This window comes from Leptonychotes weddellii, chromosome 1 (genome assembly GCF_054177405.1).
Source record: "Leptonychotes weddellii isolate Sample4059 chromosome 1, ASM5417740v2, whole genome shotgun sequence".
NCBI lineage: Eukaryota > Metazoa > Chordata > Mammalia > Carnivora > Phocidae > Leptonychotes > Leptonychotes weddellii.
Genome location: NC_138369.1, coordinates 49983799 through 49998818, shown reverse-complemented (window position 1 = coordinate 49998818; position 15020 = coordinate 49983799). Strand labels below are relative to the sequence as shown.

General features: G+C 47.2%; 1 protein-coding gene across 2 annotated transcripts in view; it reads right to left on the bottom strand.

Moving 5' to 3' along the window:
* MGLL (monoglyceride lipase) overlaps positions 1-15020 on the bottom strand; it is a 114067-nt gene that overhangs the window by 91480 nt on the left and 7567 nt on the right. The gene's annotated exons all lie outside the window — the stretch shown is intronic.

The following is a 15020-nucleotide window of genomic DNA, read 5'->3' as shown; positions in this document are numbered from 1 at the left end:
AAGGCACATGGCGTGATTTTTAGGACAGTCCATTAATGAAGAGCTTCACAGCTGTCCCACTATTCCAGAAAAGGCAGACCCAAGGGCCAGATGTTGGTGTGACTGACTCGGCTTCTGTGTGAAGGAGCTCTGAGCTCTGTCTTCCAAGCCTGGTCTCTTTCTTACCGCACAGAAAAGGACCTGTGTTTGCCCCTGTTCCCAATGGGGCACGGGGTTCCTACCTGCAGACCACCTGAAGGTGCACAGGGGAGGGCCCTGGCCTCCCGCTGCTCCCCTGCATCCTCCCAGGGGCCAGCCAGGCTCGCCCCCATGGCCGATGCCCACGAGCTCAGGCCATCTGGGAAGGTTTCACTGTACCGTCATGTGCCATTAGGAAAAGGGGGGAAGGCACGCTCATTTATTTATAGCGTGACTCTTGACTGCAAGGGTGTGTATACACCTGGGAGAAAAATGTTGAAGAAAGCTCAACTGTCAGTCTCCTGGAGGGATCGTACAAACAGTCAACATTTACTAGTCAGTATGATGAATCTTGGAGGTGCCAAACTACCATGTTACTGGCTCTCAACCTGTAAGATCCCCAGGCTGGTGGTGCTCGGGACGAGGGAGGTTCAGTGACAACCTTAAATAACATGAAAGTGCACAAGGAGAATGTTCTTTATTCTGACCTGTGAGCACGGAAGGGAGGGCCTCAGGGAGGTGCGGATCTGTCATAAATAAGTCTTTTTTTTTTTTTTTTTAATAATTTTTTTTTTAAAGATTTTATTTATTTATTTGACAGAGAGAGACAGAGTGAGAGAGGGAACACAAGCAGGGGGAATGGGAGAGGGAGAAGCAGGCTTCCTGCAGAGCGGGGAGCCCGATGCGGGGCTCGATCCCAGGACCCTGGGATCATGACCTGAGCTGAAGGCAGACGCTTAACGACTGAGCCACCCAGGCGCCCCTGTCATAAATAAGTCTTGAACACGAGCCAATCTCCAGGACAGAGAGAGAGGCCGTGGGCTCAGGGCTCTGGGGCCAGCCCAGTGGGGACCGGAATTTAGCACCGTGGCTGGGTTATCTCCTGTGGTCTCTCCTTCTATTGATGGCATCTGATACCGGTTTTCTATTTCCTGAGTTAGAATAACGTTCCCTCTTGAAATAGATTTGAAGTGAAAAAGAAAGCGAGTCAAAGACAGTTCTGAAGAAATCATATTCAACTCAAAGGGCTGTGGTGAAAATCACACAAGTGGCGTGTGAACACCCGAGGTGTGGAGAGCCCGGGTCTCCTGAGGACGGGCCAGCTTTCTCTGCGGTGGGCCCGCAAACCTGACTGGGCCCTGCAGGGTCCCCAGGCCCCCCGGTCCCTGCGGGGTCCCCAGGCCCCCCGGTCCCTGCCCGGCTGCTCTCTGCCGCCCTTGGGAAGCACTTGAGGACTCGTGCGAGACTAGAGATGCGGGAAGGAGGCATGGGGCAGAAATGACCCGACTGAGAGGTGGTCAGGTAGGAGGCGAACCTCCAAAGTGGTCCTGGGAGGTGGAAAGAGCTAAAAGCCCTGTGCTGATGAGGCAAGCCGGGGCGTGAGCTCCAGGCTGGCCCTGTCACTGGCCAGCAGGTTCTAGTCCCGTCCCAGCTCAAATGTCACCCCGGCTCAAAGTCACCCCAGCCACCGGCAGAGTCAGCCCATCCCTCTGCTCACTTGCGCCTGGCCCGCATTTCCCCACTGGTCACCGATCCCTCGACTGTTTCCTGGCTGGTCAGCCGACTTCTGGCTTCCTGGGAACAAGAACCTTGGCGCACTCAGCTCAGGCTCCCCAACGCCTGTCACTGCTACCTACATCTCTGAGAGGGAATGCATGACCCTAACTCCTAACTCCCCATGCCTCAGTTTCCCCATCTGTAGAGCCAAAGTTTGGAACAATCCTTAGGGTGCTTTCCAATTTATCAGAGTCCATGACTGTTAACACGATTGTCCTGTGGTCGTCAGGTGTCCTAGCTTTCTGCTTTCCCTTCATTTCTCAATGGCTTCTAGTGAATGTATTTGCCAAAAAAAAAATAGAGCAAATTTTATGTACAACCACTAAATTAAATGACCTAAGATGAACGAGTGAAAGAAGAGCCTGTTCCATGAGGGAGATATGGCAAGAGTCGGGCCAGGCAGGAACCCCAGAGAGGGTCCTGGAGGACCTTCAGTCCCCCAGGATGCCCCCCATCGCTGCCCAAAGGACAAAGGACAAAGTGGCCAGCACTGACCGCCAGGAGGAAGGCCCGAGAGTTCTCCAGAAGAAGCCGCTCCTCATAGAAACCAAAGGAGACATTGGAGAGAGAGCAATTCTATGTGGGCATGGGGATAACATTTAGATTCTTCTTAAAGGCTTTGCAAGGGAAAATATTTAAAGAGACAGCTGTGATGTGGTTTTGGACCTGGATGAAGCAGGAAACAGTGAGTGGAGGTAGCAAAGAGTTTCTTTAGTCAGAGATGAGGCTCCCTGACTTTCCTATACCAGTGTGCTGGGCTCCATCTTATGTAACAGTTTTTTTTTTTTTTTCCTGGAAGGAGAACAGCATGAACTTTCCAAGTATGCAGATGGCTCTAAGTTCTTCTGGGTGGTGAAATGCCAAACGGATGGCAATAAACGATCAGGCATTTATTGAGAATGCAGGAGAGGTGAGATGGGCACACAGTGATGAATTTAAGGGAAATGGTTACAATTTTATGAGTACCATGAGGCTCCTGAGCTCGGTTATGATCCCAACGGACAGCTGCAGCCCGGCTGGCATGATCAGAGCCCACGCTGGAGTTGGACACCCATGGGGGGTGGATAGACCATGGACCACGGGCTCACCCCACAGATCTGTCATCCCACCTTGGGACTTCATCAGAGCCACTGTGCCCTTCTGAGCCTCAATATTCTCATCTGTAAAATGGGGTTACCATCCCTACCTCCGTGGGTCATGGTGAGCATTGAATAGCACCTACGCACTTGGCAGGGTTATATGAATGGCTCTGGAAGGGTTTCAGAAGGCAGAGCTGCGTGTTAGGGCAAGAACAGTGCCTTTAGAGCAAACAGATACGGGTTCAGATCCTGGGTCTGCCCTTTATGGGCATGTGGCTCTCTGAGACTCAGTTTCCCCATCAATAACATAGCAGGAATGATTCTAACCACCTACAGTGATGTGAGATTCAGGGAGATAAAGCAAAGAAGTATCTAGCAAGGTGTCAGACTCAGGCTTGGGCCTTTCTGAAGATCTGTTTCTTTCCCCTTTTCAAAGACAACACAGGCTCAAAAACGCATAGGCAAGGAAGTCTGGCTTCACTTTGTTGTTCAGCCACGGAGATGAGCCAGGCTCTCTCCCCAGCTCTTGGCTGGTGCCAGTCGAGACGGAACCTCATAATGCCCATCTCTGATGTGGTGTGTGGGATTCTGAATGCACCCAATGGCCGGGCAGGGTGTGAGGGGAGAACACTCCTCAAAGCTCTCAAGCTTCTCCAAGCAAAGCACCTGGTGCAGAACCCAGACCCCACTGGGCCTTACCACATGTACAAGGGGCTTGCTTTTCTGTCTTGCTCTCTGTCCTGTGGGTCCTCCAAAGGCAGGGACCATGGGGTCTCAATGATTTCTCTCTCTCTCAAGGCCCAGCAAAAGGCCTGACATAGAGCTGATGCTCAGTGAATGTTTGTTGAGTGAATCGGATGGATGGATGGACAGATGGATGATGGATGGATGATGGATGGACGATGGACAGATGATGGATGCGTACAGATGGATGGGTGAATGAGGGGATGGGTGGAAGGATGGATGGGTGGCTGGCTGGCTGTGCGGGTGGCTCGTGATAGCCTCATGTTTGTCTCTTCCCTCACAGATGCTGCAGGACATACAGACTCTCTCTGAGGCATGGAAGCCGGGGGCCTATTGACATCCAACACCCCTCTCTCTGGGAGTCCCCAAATCATTTTCAGAATAGCTGTAAGGAGGGCCATGGGGTGCCTGGGTGGCTCAGTTGGTTAAGCATCAGCCTTTAGCTCATATCATGATCCTGGCGTCCTGGGATCAAACCCTGTGATGGGCTCCCTGCTCAGCGGGGAGTCTGCTTCTCCTTCTGCCCCTCCCCCTGTTTGTGCTCTCTCTCTCTCTTTCTCTCAAATAAATACATAAAATCTTAAAAAAAAAAAAGAGTGCCATGGTGGAGTCATCCTTTTAGCCATTTCCACGCTTTGTGGCTGACACCACTCAAGTTGGAGGGAGGAGACTCCCAGGCCAGCTGCTTGTCCATGGGAGCCCAAGCCAGTGGCCCGCTGTTCCCCTGTGACACAGCTCTCTGCCAGTTCTCCCTCTGACTACCTACTACTTTTTGGTCTTCTGTTTACATGCTTCCTGCTGCTCGATCTGCTGTGGATCTCTCAGCAGCGGGGTCTCTGCTCTTCTCCCTGTATTAACTCCCACCAAATCCAACAAGGGAGTTTCAGAGCCTCCCAGCTGCCTGCAAGTTAGAGTCCAAACAAGGCACATGAGCCCTTTCCAGCGGGACAACCACCTGCCTTCAGAGCCTCATCCCTCAGGGCTCCAGCCATTTTCTCTGTCCCCACCATGCCTTCTGAGGCTACCCAGTCCTGCTGGGGACACACTTCCCTCTTTGCTCAAATCTGTCACCCTTCAAGACCTGGCTCAGGTCTGAAGTCCTCTAAAGCCTTCCCATAAACTGCTCCTTTTAGAAAATGTGGGAAAACCGAAAAAGTCTGAAGAATAAAATGAAAATTGCCCATCACAATTCCACAACCTAGAAATGACCACTATTCATATTTCTCATCTTTTTTTTTCCATGATCATATTTTTTTTTATTCTTATGTTAATCCCCATACATTATATCATTAATTCTAGATGAAGTGTTCCATGATTCATTGTTCGTGCACAACACCCAGTGCTCCATGCAGAACGTGCCCTCCTCAATACTCACCACCAGGCCAACCCATCCTCCCACCCCCCTCCCCTCTAGAACCCTCAGTTTGTTTTTCAGAGTCCATCTTCTCTCATGGTTCGTCCACCCCTCCGATTTCCCCCGCTTCCATGATCATATTTTTAATATGGCTGAGATCACGGTTTTATATTGTTATTCCCATGTATCATTTTCTCTTAAACAACTTTCTGTACTATTGGATTTTTTATGGTAAACATCATTTAAAATATTTGCATATTCCTTAACTCATTTTCCTAGGTGTTTGCATTTGTTGGTAACAGATTTATTGAGATATAATTCACAGACCATACAATTCACTCTTCTAAAGTGTACAATGCAATGGTGTTTGGTATATTCACGCAGTAGTGCAAGCATCACCATAATCAATTTTAGAGCATTTTCATCACCCCAAAAAGAAACCCCATACTCATTAACTATCACCCCCTACTTCCCCAACCTCCACCCCAGCTCTTGAGAACCACTAATCTACTTTCCGCCTTAGTAGATTTGCCTATGCCGGATACTTTGTATAAATGAAATCATATAATATGTGGTCTTTTGTGACTGGCCTCTGTCACTCAGTGCGAGGGTCTCTGCTTCTGCTGTGTATACTGTGTATCAGTATTTTATTCCTTTCTATGTCCAAATAATATTCCACTGTCTGGAGATGCCACATTTTATTTATCCATTCATTTGGATATTCATTTGGACATTTGGATTGTTCCTACATTTTGACTGTTAGGAATAACGCTGCTATGGGTAGTCATGTACCAGTGTTCATGTGGACATAGGTTTTCAGTTGCCTTTGTATATACCTAGGAATGGAGCAGCTGGGTCGGACGGTAACTGCGTTTAACCTTTGAGTAACTGTCAGACTGTTTGTCCAAAGTGGCAGCACCATTTCAAATTCCCTCCAGCAGTGCGTGAGCATCCTGATTTTTCCACATCCTTGCCAGTAATTGTTACTGTCTTTTTGATTCTAGCCATCCTAGTGGGTGTGAAGTGGTAGCTCATTGTGCTTTTGGGTTGCATTTCCCTGAGGGCTAGTGATATTCAGCATCTTTTCATGCGCCCATTGGCCATTTGTAGATCTTCTTTGGAGAAACGTTTTCAGGTCTTTGCCCATTTTTTAATTGGGTCATTTGCCTTTTTATCATGAGTTGTAAGTGTTCTTTTTATATTTTAGATATGATTCCCTATGAAGATAAATGATTTGTAAATATTTTCTTCTAATTGTCTTTTCACTTTCTTGATAGTGTACTTTGAAGCACAAAGGTTTTTAATGCTGATGAAGTCCAATTTATCAATTTTTTTTCTTTTGTTACTTGTGCTTTTGGTGTCTGAAGAAACCACTGTCAAATCCAAGGTCGTGAAAATTATGCCTATGTTTTTTCCTAAGATTTTTATAGTTCAAGCTCTGACATTTAGGTTTTTTAGTTTATTTTTGCATATGGTATAAGGAAGAGGTCCAACTTCATTTTTTTGTACGTTGATATCCAACTGTCCCAGCACCATTTGTTTTTTTTTGTTTTTTTTTTTTTAAGATTTTATTTATTTATTTGACAGAGAGAGACACAGCGAGAGAGGGAACACAAGCAGTGGGAGTGGGAGAGGGAGAAGCAGGCTTCCCGCGGAGCAGGGAGCCCGATGCGGGGCTCGATCCCAGGACTCTGGGATCATGACCTGAGCCGAAGGCAGACGCTTAACAACTGAGCCACCCAGGCGCCCCGCAGCACCATTTGTTGAGAAACTAAATTTCCTATTGAATTATTGTGGCCTTTTTATCAAAAATTAATTGATCATAGATATATGGTTTTTTTTCTGGACTCTCGATTCTTTTTCATCCTTATGCCAGTAGCACATGGTCTTGATTATTATTTTGTAGTAAGTGTTGAAATCAGAAAATATGAGTCCTGGGGCGCCTGGGTGGCTCAGTCGTTAAGTGTCTGCCTTCGGCTCAGGTCATGATCCCAGAGTCCTGGGATCGAGCCCCGCGTCGGGCTCTCTGCTCGGTGGAAAGCCTGCTTCTCCCTCTCCCACTCCCCCTGCTTATGTTCCCTCTCTCGCTGTGTCTCTCTCTCTCTGTCAAATAAATAAATATAATCTTTAAAAAAAAAAAAAGAAAAGAAAATATGAGTCCTCCAACTTGGTTGTTCTTTTGCAAGACTGATTTGGCTTTTCTGGTCCCCCTGAGTTTCCACACGAATTTTAGGAACAGTTTGTCAATTTCTAGAAAGAAGCCTTAAATCCGTAGATCAATTTGGGGAGTACTGCCATCTTAACAATCTTTTCTTCTAGTCCATTGATATGGGATATCTTCTACTCATTTGGATTTTCTTTAATTTCCCTGAGAATGTTTTGCAGTTTCCAGAGCATAAATTTTGCATTTCTCTTGTTCAGCTTAGGCCTAAGTATTTCTACTCTCTTGGATACTCTTGTAAATGGAATTGTTTTCTTAAGTTCATTTTCCGGTTGTTCACAGCAAGTATGTAGAAATACAGATGATTTGTGTCTATTCAGTTTGTATCTTGTAATCTTGTTGTGTGCATTTATTAGTTCTAATGGTTTTTAGTGGATTCCTTAGGATTTTCCATATACAAGATCATGTCATCTGCAAATATAGTTTTACTTCTTCCTTTCCAATCTAGATGCCTTTTATTTCCTTTTCTCATCTGAGTGCCCTGACTAGATCCTCTAGTACAATGCTGAATAGCAATGGGGCGACGGCTATCCTTGTCCTGTTCCTGACTTTAGGGGAAAAGCATATAGTCTTTCCTCATTAAGTATGATGCTAGCTTGAGTTGTTTGTCACTGCCCTTCATTAGGTTAAGGAAGGTCCCTTCTAGTTGGTTGCATGTTTTTATCATGAAAGTGTGCTGGATTTTACCAAATACTTTTCCTACATATTTTTGATGATCTTTTTTTCTTTATTCTACCACTATGGTGTGTTGCAATAATTACTTTTCAGATATTAAACCACTCTTGCATGCCGGGGATAAGCCTCCCTTGGTAATGGTGTATAATTCTGTATAATGGTGCTGGGTTCCGTTTGCTAGTATCTTATTGAGGATTTTTGCATCTATATGCATATCAAACATTGGCCTGTAATTTTATTTCCTTGTATGTTCTTTGTTCACTTTTGGTATCCAGGTGATACTAGCCACTTAGAATGAGTTAAGAAATGTTCCCTCTTCCCTTAGAAAGAAATTGATATTCATTCCCTATATGTTTGGTAGATTTCACAGCAAAGCCATCTGGGCCTGGGCTTTTTTTTTTTTTTTTTGTGGGTAGTTTTCTGCTTACTAATTCAGTCTCTTGTAAGTTGATTCAGATTTTCTTTCTCTCAAGTCAGTTTCAGTAGTTTGCATCTTTCTAGAAATTTGTCCACTTCACCTAAGTTATCTGATTGGTCAGCATATAATTGTTCATCGTATTCTTTTATAATCCTTTGTACTCATGAAAGATTAGTAATAATGTTCCCTCTTTCATTTCTGATCCTAGCCACTCGAGTCTTCTTTTTCTTGATCAATCTAGCTAAAGGTCTGTCAGTTTTGTTGATCTTTTCACACACCCAAATTTGGATTTGTTTCTTTTATCTATTGTTTTTTCTATTCTCTATTTCATTCATTTCTGCTGTGACCTTTATTATTTCCTCCCATCTGCTTGCTTTAGGTTTAATTTGCTCTTCTTTTTCTAGTGTCATAAGCTGGAAGACCGGGCCTATAGTCAGCCCTGGCTACAAATGACCCTGGGTAAGGAGAATGGAATAGTCGCACCTGATAGAAAGCAACTGTGAATTGTACCCCTGGGGACAATAGTCAGTAAGGAAGAAGCGGGAATGGCTACAGAGAGGGTAAATACCGGGTCCGCATAGCGCCCTGCCTCTGTAAAGGCAAAGTTTATCCCTGGCCTACTCCCACACCTGTGTCTGAGCCAGCTGGACATCAAGGAGAAGGATAAAACCACAGCAGCTTCAGACAGGCTAAGGCATCCACCATGAAACCACAGAGAAGCAAATCATGAAAAGCCAGGATCCTCATCCAAGTTCAGCCATGGAAGATTTTCCAGTTGCTTTGAATGCACTAGCCTGGAAACAATAGCCAGCTGCACTGGCCCCCGCCTCTATAATGGTTCCCACACAGCCTACACAATAAGGCCCAACTCCCTTAGCGTGTCAAGTACAGCTGGTACAAACGATTGTGTCCCCCCAGCATTCATATGTCGAAGCCCTAACCTCCAGTATAACTGTATTTAGAGATAAGGCCTTTAAGGAGGTAATTCAGGTTCAATGAGATGATAAGGATGGGGCCCCAATCCAGTAGGACTGTTGCCCTTATAAGGAGAGAGACACCAGGAATGTGCACACACAGAGGGAAGACCATGTGAAGAGAGAGCAAAAAGGTGGCAGTCTATAAGGCAGGAAGATAGCTCTCACCAGAAACCAACCACGCCAGCACCTCGATCTTGGACTTCCAATCTCTAGGACTGTGAAAAAATTAATTTCTGTTGTCTCAGCCACTGGGTCTGTGATCTTCTGTTACGGCATCCTTAACCAACAAATACAATAGCCATTCAAACCCAGGCTCCCAAACAAACCATTCCAAACTCATCTTCTGCCATGTTCTTTAGACTACAGTTTCTGAAGAATGCCTGTCATTTTCAGAACATACTTCCATGCCTGGAGGAAAGGACTCCCTCCTGCCTGGAGGAAAGGAATGCCCCTTTCCACCTTCAAGAGCCAGCGTAAACTTCTCTCTGAAACCCCGACACGGAGTGTATGGCACCCACTGGAACTGCCCCCTCGGTACCTGTGCGCAGATGTGTTTGAGGGCGGGGACAGAGCTGCTTCGTTCCTGTATCGTCAGACTAGAAGGGGGTACAGCACAGGCAGGGTGTTCAGAAGGAACTCGGGCGTTCGAGGTGCGCACTCAAACAGGCCGGAGTCTCCGTGCCACATCATGGGCCCTCCGACACTGCCTAGCATGCCCCTGAGCTGGCACCTGGAGCTCAGCTAATCCTGCTGAATCATCTCCCCACATCAAACAAGGAGGCAGTCCTCACGTCCAGATTCTGGCATCCACTCTGACTTTGAGGCTAAAGTGGAAACCCCTCTCTGCCATCTTGCAGGCCTCACTCGCACGTGCCTTTTCACATACAGGATTTTACCTCCAAGTTGAATTGGCTAAAACACAGCCGCCTGGTATCTCGGGGGACTACCCACGGGGAATATTCTTATTCTAGGTGTTACCAGCGCCTGCAGGGATACATCTGCATTTTGGCACTCCATTTCCTGAACAAAAAGTCAGCCCCTCTGATCTGCACTCAGTGGAAATATTCTGTTCTTTTCCTTGAAAACCATGCCAGAAGGGACTTTGGAGAATCATCTAACCCAATCATCCATCTGACTCTAAATATGAGAAGTTCATCTATTCATTCAAGAAACATGTTTAAATCCCTTATTTTGTGCCAGGAATGAAACTCTACGAGGGGGGAGCACTGGAGAAGAGAGAATAACACTAAACATGACTGGGGGCCTGGGTGGCGCAGTCGGTTGAGCATCCGACTCTTGGTTTGGGCTCAGGTCATGATCTCAGGGTCATTAGATCGAGCCCCGTGCCTGGCTCCCCACTCAGCATGGAGTGAGCTTGAGATTCTCTCTCCTCCTTTCCCCCTGCCCCACCCCCCACTCACTCACACACACACTCTCTCTCAAATAAATAAATAAAATCTTAAAAACAAAACAAAACAATGTAAACATGACTTCTGCCCTGGAGAAGCTCAGGGGCTGTTCTACTATCATAAGATGCAAAGTGTTCTAGAGTTATATAAAATGCAAAACCCTCTGGGAACTTGCCTGAAGGTCTAAGAAACGGTACCTTGTCTAAAGCTACTCAGAGGCAGAGGCAGAAATAAAACTTCAAGGCTGGTTTTCTGACTCTTAGAACAAAGATCTTTTCCCCATATGGTAGAATGTCAAAAGTGACCTCATTTATGTCCTTCCCTTGTCCTTGTTCCTTGGATGTGCCCTCGCATACCACCTCTGGGCTGACTCACTCTGACGGTGGGACCCTTGCACGCTGCACCCCAGCAGAGACTTGAAAAGCACTTGCACACTGGGGTTTGCTCTCTCGTTGCTCTTGAAACATTGCCACCCTAAGAAGAATCTGAGCTAGCCTGATTAAGGGTGCCAGACCGCATGCAGAAGAACTGACAAGCTCCTGCCAACAGCATGCTGCTACCAGCACTGTGAGTAAAACCATCTGAGACCAGCAACCCCTAGCTGGCCCTCCAGGGCCCACAGAGCCAGCAGCTGACCACAGATGCATGAGGAAGCCCAGCCAAGGTCAGCAGAAGAACTGGCCGGCTGAGCCCAGCACGAATCGCCAATCCACAGAATCTTGAGCTAACTACACGTTGTTACATAGCAACAGATGACTAATGCACCCAGGACTGCCCCACCCACTCCAGATGTAGTAAAGGGCAGGATGGCACTTGTACAAGTTAACCGAGTCTCTTGCAAGAGAAACATTTCCACAGCACCCTAATACACAATCAGGACCAAAGGAGACATACATGCCCAAGACAGAAATGTCTTAAGACACAGACTACTGGAAATGGAGTAGATGCTTCTACTCAGGTTTGCTTGCACTGACTTCCAGCCTTACTTGCTAAGGCTGGTTTGGTCTCCCTGCCAGGCAAGAGCGTACTTCACATACTGTCATGGAGCTCTCACTTGAGATAAATGTGTCTCATGGTCCTAACTATGCATTATCTCAAAAAGAATTTCACCACCAACAGCTCAATTGTGGCTTTCTTGGTTCCTTTACCTTGTAAACTAAGCACCCAGCATCTATTTCTATTAAACTTCTGTTATTTAGGGAGTTTGAAATCTCACTGAAATGGAACTGAGGCGTTTTTGTTTTAAGTCATCTCTGCACCCAATGTGGAGCTCCAACTCAAGACCCCGAGATCGAGAGTTGCACGCTCCACCGGCTGAGCCAGCCAGATGCCTCAAAACAGAAATGAATGATTGTTTAACTGTTAAGGAAAAAAAAAAACCGTAAATAGGCTGAAGACTGAGGGAAAGCATGTAGCCTGTGGTCACGGGGGAGAGCTGTAAAGGTGGGGATTTATAAAAATCATTCTTGCGGGGCACCTGGGTGCCTCAGTCGGTTAAGCGTCTGCCTTCAGCTTCAGGTCATGATCTCAGGGTCTTGAGATCGAACCCGGCATTGGGCTCCCTACTCAGCGAGGAGTCTGCTTCTACCTCTCCCTCTGCCCCCCCCACCACACCTCCACCCCACTCATGCTCTCTCTGTGTCTCAAAGAAATAAATAAAAAATCTTTAAAAAAATCATTATTGCTTTCACTGTAGGGCTTATGTGGCTGATGCTTGCCAGGAGGGTGGTGGGAAGTAAGGGATAATGGTGGGTAACAGACAAGCCCACCACACAGTCCTTCCTCACAGCCTGCCAGACTGATGGTGGAGGCAGCCAAAGAGATCAAACTAAGTAATAAGAGCCCACACTCACACCTCATTTACTACGTGCCCGACATGAACTCTGACACATACCTGACCTGTACAACCACCCTAGGGAAAAGGTGCTGGTGCCCCCCATTTTAGGGATGCAGAGATTGGTCAAGGAAGGCCTGGAGCCCCACGCCTCGTCCACAAGGACCTGGTCTGTTCCCTGCGGTCTGGCCCACACTGTTCACTGCGCTATCTTGCTTTGCATCCCAGAGAGACCGGCTTTCCCTGAAACATATCTCTTCAAGATCAACTGAACAGGATAAACAGAGCAAAACTTCCCCAACATCTAAAGGCAGCAATTTCCTTGCCAGGGGTCTTCCACCTTTAACCTAGTAGTGTGCAGGTGGCCTGGGGAAACTGACCTGCCTTGACAAGACGAGATTAACCAGAGGCTACATGAGACCAAAGATAAGGTTTTCTCCTTGCCTTCAAGCTTTTTCTCCTTCTGTTCTTCCTCCTCCTGCCCCCTCTGTATTGGGGGGCCCCATACCTCCTCTGCCACAACCTCCTTTTATTCTCCTAGAGGCTTTCTGGGCTTCTCTTCCTCCTAGAATGTATCCCCCTTCTCGTGGGGCCCCTAAGTGAGTCTCCTGCCATCTTTCTGCAGTCCCTCGACCCCCATTACTCAGCATCCTGGGGTATCGCCTAGGTGCCCACATGCTTCTATCCACTGAAAACAGAACCACCAAAATGGAGATGTTGTCGAAAGGCTTCCAGCAGTGAGGAGGGAGGTGGCCACTCAGGCCTCTCCAAGCCCTGCCCCAAACTGGACATCTGTTGAAATCCCTACTGTGAAGGGGCTACCTTGTGGCTACCTTGCGGCAAACCCATGAGAAGAAGGCATGGGAGCAACTCCTGGGAGAACATGGCACAGAGGAGAGTGTGCAGGCAGGACCCTGCCCCTGGGCCCACGCCAACCCCCCTAGGTGACCTCATGTTTACCCTCTGAGCCTCAGTCTTCCTAACTGAAAAATGATGACACCTGTACAGAGCCTTGGGGGTCAGGGACCCCCATTTTGAGAGTCTGATGGAGCCTGCAATCCACCTTCCTTTCCAGAAAACTGCATATACTTAACATACCCATGATGTCAAAAGGCCCACAGACTCTAACCTAAAACTCTCCACCACCTACTTAGGGAAGTCCCCAGGGCTAGGGAGAGCTGGGGAACTCTAAGGAAACCTTAGCACTCAAGTCTGACTTCCTCCACCAGAAGAGAGATAGCTCTGCTAGTGACATGCTCACATGTCCCTTTCCTCTTTCGGAGTAGATTCATTCACTCATTAACACACGTTCATCAAGCTCCTGCAGAGGGTTGGCCACTGTTCTGGGCACCAGGGACACCACACGCATGCGCAGAGAAACAAAACACTGGCACACCTGCATTTTGGTGGAGAAGCACACCACCATCTCAGGAATCTAAGCCTTGCTCTGGGCCATTGCGCCCGACGTCTGCTCTCTGGAGGGAGCAGCATGAGGGGACAGACGCATGAGTGTCCTCAAGTAACACAGGTGTGCCTTCACAAAGTGATCCATTTCCATCCTGACCACTGTGAATCCTGCCCCATGGAAATGTAAATATTTCTGGTTTTGGAAACTTGTTCAAGGAAAAGGAAGGTCCAATTCCCCTCAGTCCTAACACCAACTGAAAATATATTTTTCCAAACCTTCTTTCTTTCCTTCTGTTCATCCCTCTTCTCTTCCTTCCTCCCAGCTCCCTCCCACCCTCCCTCCCTCCTTCCTTTCTTTCCTTCCAGAAATGAGGATAGAGCTGTGATCCCATGAGAAACAGCTTGTTTACACCTTTTTGAGGAGGGGGAGGCATGGTGTTTCATCACTGCACACAGGAGAATTTGCTGGGCGCCAAGAGAAGAAATGAATGGTCAGCACATCCGGCAGCTGCAAATGGAGTGACAGGGCTCACAGCTCTTGTCGAGGCCCTCCTGGCTCCACACAGCCCCCTGCTGTGTGTGTCTCCAACACAGAGAGAACAATGTCACCTCCAGTCCCTCAGTGACCACCATCAACATCCCCACCCCCACCCCCAATGAACAAGGCTGTGTGAAATGAAAAGAACCTCCTACCAACAAGAACCTTGGATGACCCTAAAATATGGGACAAGGGTTGTCTTGTAATCTCAGCTGTAAAAATTCGCACCACTGAAGACCATTTCCTCCATTTATATAATAACCAATGGTTTGGCTTGCATTCACGGACAGAGTGCTTCTGGGATTAAGATCTAAACCTCGAAGGTGTCGATAAACAGACAGTGGTGGACAACGGGTGCTATTCAGGAAGCAGCTTATTTTGCTGTTTTTTTCTAAGATTCCACTGCAAAACAAAGCCAGATTTGTATCTGCAGAACATTCTTATAGTAACTGGAAGAAATTATCCCTTAACGAAGCTGTTGGAAAAATCAACTGCAAGAATAGCAGCCGGCCCTTCCTCTGGCCATCAGAAGATCTTTGCTATTCGAAGAGTCTTAAAAAAAAGAAACCGCCCAGAAGAGATGCCCTATTTAAAAATAAGGCATTTTGCTATGCTATAACAAAGGCAGAA